This window comes from Rutidosis leptorrhynchoides, chromosome 3, assembly GCF_046630445.1.
Source record: "Rutidosis leptorrhynchoides isolate AG116_Rl617_1_P2 chromosome 3, CSIRO_AGI_Rlap_v1, whole genome shotgun sequence".
NCBI classification, from domain to species: domain Eukaryota; kingdom Viridiplantae; phylum Streptophyta; class Magnoliopsida; order Asterales; family Asteraceae; genus Rutidosis; species Rutidosis leptorrhynchoides.
This window is the reverse complement of record NC_092335.1, coordinates 111,390,693-111,395,935: the sequence shown is the minus strand read 5'-3', so window position 1 is coordinate 111,395,935 and position 5,243 is coordinate 111,390,693.

Genomic DNA, 5,243 nt, shown 5'->3' with positions numbered 1-5,243 from the left:
AATCGGTCCACTCTGTAAAAATAGGCAATAAAACGTTGGTCCAAACTCGCACCTTTCTCCACAAATCGGACGCCACTTCGCATTCAAACATAACATGGTGCACAGATTCAACAAAATGGCTACAAGATACACAACCAATGGACTGGATTTCCAAGCCTCGTTGAGATAAATTTAGACGAGTTGGTAATCTATCAAGAGCCAATCTGTTGTTGATGTAATTCGGGTTTTCTGATGATAAATCTTTCCACGCGTGGTCTTAAATGACACTGGGGTTGAATCAATGGATCGTCACCTTTTCAGTTGTGAATTTGCTTCTTCTATTCAGCAAAAGATTTGGATTTGCAATGGTATCAACCTGCCTACTTTTCTCTCTTGAACCAATTGATTTATGTCTACTCGAAGATACATAAATTGCTTCTATTCTATAAGAGCAGTCCTAACGGTGATGTGGTGGAGTTCGCCCTCCTCGCCGCCCTACAGGGCGCCGATGGTATCGGGCCTCCCTGCAACCGCTCTGCCCACCTCGCCCCTTTTCCTTTCTCTCTCTAGTTTATAGCAGCACTAGCTAAATGGAATATTAATGGTACATTTTGCTTCTTTACTTGTACATTTAATTAAGTAAATTATATAGTGGGTTCCAATTTTTATGAGAAAGTATGTCATGGTTGGTAATGTTTAGTCCAGGGTTACTCCTAGTGAGGAAGTGTTGATGTGACGCTGATTTGGTGGCTAGTCCTGATAAGAAAGTGTTGTCATGGTTGAGAGCACTCTAATGTTGTAAATAACATTAGTATTATATATATATCAACAGAAAGTATGTTTTTACTATTCACTTTATTATTTTGTTAGAAAAGAGTAATATCGTCATTTACTCGCCTTAGATCTTTGTCACTTCCTTACCGTTTCTTCCCCATTCGCCTTCAGTTCATCATCAAATTGTTAAATTAAATTGGTACAATTTAGGAACGAAGGAGTATAGGTTTAATACATCGCTGAATTTACCTGCCTTAAACCCTAACCCTCACTCTCAGCTATCGGCACTATGTTATTGAAGCTACTCGCTGGCGGTGACTCCGATTCAGTCGTCAGTTCCGGCGACAAAGAAAATGCGAAGATTTACAGCGGTTAAAGGAGCTAAAAAACAAAGGCGTAATTGATTCAGATGATGAACCTGAAATGTCCCGTTCATATCGATTATAAACGTTTTATATTAATTGATTTCGTTGCGAGATTTGACCTCTATATATGAGACGTTTTTCAAGGACTGCATTCGTTTTAATTAAAAACAAACCATAACCTTTATTTTATCAATAAAGGTTCAAAAACCATAACATAGATTATCAAGTAATGATAATCTAAAAGATAACGTTTTACACACGAATATTACATATTGGTTTACAACAATATTACACATCGATTTAAATCTCCGAATACAGTTTTTAAACAATATATTACAAGTATGCTGACTCCAATTCTTGTCCTTAAATTAGCATGCAACAGCGGAAGCTCTTAATAATCACCTGAGAATAAACATGCTTAAAAGTCAATAAAAGTGTTGGTGAGTTATAGGTTTAACCTATATATTTATCAAATCGTAATAATAGACCACAAGATTTCCATTTCTATTTTTCAATAACATGCGAACTGCATAAAAACCATTCATATGTTGAACACCTGGTAACCGAAATTAAGAAAATGCATATAGAATATCCCCAAAATAGAAATCCATCTGTATTAATAACTCGAAGTACTAAAGCATACCATTTTCCAGTATGGGGGGAGTTAGTGCCCGTAGATCTACCTTTAGGATTCGCGTCAATTAGGGTGTCTGTTCCATAATTCTTAGGTTACCAAGCTAAAAGGGTGATATTCGGTATTCATAATCCAACATAGAATGTAATTTCAAGTACTTGTGTCTATTTTGTAAAACATATACAAAACTGCATGTATTCTCATCCCAAAATATTAGATAATAAAAATGGGACTATAACTCACTTTCACAGATTATCACTTCGTCGGAAAATAACACTTGACCACTGGTCGATTCACGAACATATATATATATATATATATATATATATATATATATATATATATATATATATATATATATATATATATATATATCAAAGTATGATCGAAATATAAATATACCATATTTTATTATGTTTTAACGATTTAAGTTTGTTAAGTTGATAGTCCAACGTTTGTAGTCCACAAATAATTGTCCATAGTTAGTAGTACAGAAATAAATCAATATATATTATCTCGAATCAATCCACGACCCAGTGCATACAAGTCTCAGACTCGATCACAACTCAAAGTATATATATTATTTTGGAATCAACCTCAACCCTGTATAGCTAACTCGATCATTACCGCATATAGAGTGTCTATGGTTGTTCCAAATAATATATATAGATGACGTCAATATGATATGTCAAAACATTGCATACGTGTCTATGGTCTATCAAGGTTACATAATATGTTAGAGTACATGTATAATACAATATAAGTTAGTTAAGTTATGGTTAGTATAGATTTGTTACAAATTTCACGTAGCTACAACAAGAAAAATTATCCAATTTTGTTTTACCCATAACTTCTTCGTTTTAAATCCGTTTTGAGCGATTCAAGTTGCTATGGTTTCATAATGAACTGAAATTTATGAAACTAAACAGAAAAAGTATAAGTTTATAGTCGGAAATACATGTTACAAGTCAATTTTGTAAGAGGTAGTCATTTCAGTCGAAAGAACGACGTCTTGATGACCATTTTGAAAAACGTACTTCCACTTTGAGTTTAACCATGATTTTTGGATATAGTTTCATGTTCATAAGAAAAATCATTTTCCCAGAAGAACAAATTTTAAATCAAAGTTTATCATAGTTTTTTATTATCTAACCCAAAACAGCCCCCGATTTCACTACGACGGCGTATGTCCGGTTTTTCGGTGTTCTTCGTGTTTCCAAGTTTTAAATCATTAAGTTAGTATATCATATAGATATAGAACATGTGCTTAGTTAATTTTAAAAGTCAAGTTAGAAGAATTAACTTTGTTTGCGAACAAGTTTAGAATTAACTAAACTATGTTCTAGTGATTACAAGTTTAGATCTTCGAATAAGATAGTTATATATATATGAATCGAATGATGTTATGAACATCATTACTACATCAAATTTAGTAGGTAAACTTACTGGAAGTGACAAGAAATGATCTAGCTTCAAAGGATCTTGGATGGCTTGAAAGTTCTTGAAGTAGAATCATGACACGAAAACAAGTTTAAGTAAGATTTTTACTCGAATTAAGATAGTTTATAGTTATAGAAATCGAATCAAAGTTTGAATATGAGTATTACCTTGAATAAGAAAGATAACCTACTGTAAATAACAAAGGTTTCTTGATCTTAGATGATTACTTGGAATGTATTTGAAAGCTTGGAAGTAGACTTGTAAACTTGAAAGTGTTCTTGATGTGTTCTTGAGTAGTTGTTTTGAAAGTTGATCTAGGTTAGGATTTATGAACTAGATTGAGCTAGATTTTGTTGAAGATGATGAAGAACACTTAGAACAATGAGAAAAAACTTGAGAGAGATTAGTTTGATGCATAAAAATTGAAAAATGAAAGTGTTTATGGTGATGGTTGAAAACGTGAGGTAGGTACCCCATATAAGGTCACATTAGTTTATAATTTTGTGTAATCATTCATGCTAGTTTCCAAATGATGGTTCCCACATGTTTAGTTGACTCACAAGGGCTTCGAAGAGTTGATCATTGAAGTGTATATATTAATAGTAAATACATATAGAAGCTGTGTATTGTACGAGTACGAATACGGGTGCATACGAGTAGAATTGTTGATGAAAATGAATGAGGATGTAATTGTAAGCATTTTTGTTAAGTAGAAGTACTTTGATATGTGTCTTGAAGTCTTTCAAAAGTGTACAAATACATCTTAATACACTACATGTATATACATATTAACTGAGTCGTTAAGTCATCGTTAGTCGTTATATGTAAGTGTTGTTTTGAAACCTTTAAGTTAACGATCTCATTTAATGTTGTTAACCCATTGTTTATTATATCTAATGAGATGTTAAATTATTACATTATCATGATATTATAATGTATGAATATATCTTAATATGATATATATACATTAAAATGTCGTTACAACGATAATCGTTACATATATGTCTTGTTTCGCAATCCTTAAGTTAGTAGTCTTGTCTTACATATGTAGTTCATTGTTAACATACTTAATGATATATATAATTATCATTTTATCATGTTAAATATAGTGTATCAATATCTTAATATGATTCATATGTATTTAGTAAGACGTTGTTATAACGACAATCGTTATGTATATCGTTTCGAGCTTCATAATTCAATAATCTCATTTTTTTTATGTATATCACACATTGTTAATATACTTAGTGAGATACTTACTTATAATAATCTCATGTTAACCATATATATGTCCATATATATATATCATTATGTCATTTTTACAAGTTTTAACGTTCGTGAATCGCCGGTCAATTTGGGTGGTCAATTGTCTACATAAAACTCATTTCAATTAATTAAGTCTTAACAAGTTTGATTGCTTAATATGTTGGAAACATTTATTCAAGTAAATATTAATCTCATATAATATATAATCATGGAAAAGTTCGGGTCACTACAGTACCTACCCGTTAAATAAATTTCGTCCCGAAATTTTAAGCAGTTGGAGGTGTTGACGCATCATCTGGAAATAAGTGTGGGTATTTCTTCTTCATCTAATCTTCACGCTCCCAGATGAACTCGGGTCCTCTATGAGCATTCCATCGAACCTTAACGATTGGTATTTTGTTTTGCTTAAGTCCTTTAACCTCACGATCCATTATCTCGACAGGTTCTTCAATGAATCGAAGTTTTTCATTGATTTGAATTTTGTCTAAAGGAATAGTGAAGTCTTCTTTGGCTAAGCATTTCTTCAGATTCGATACGTGAAAAGTATCATGTACGCCGGCGAGTTGTTGAGGTAATTCAAGTCGGTAAGCTACTGGTCCGACACGATCTATAATCTTGAATGGTCCAATGTACCTTGGATTCAGTTTCCCCCGTTTACCAAATCGAACAACACCTTTCCAAGGTGATACCTTAAGCATGACCATGTCACCAATTTCAAATTCTATATCTCTTCTTTTACTGTCCGCATAGCTCTTTTGTCGACTTTGGGCGATTTTCAACCGTTG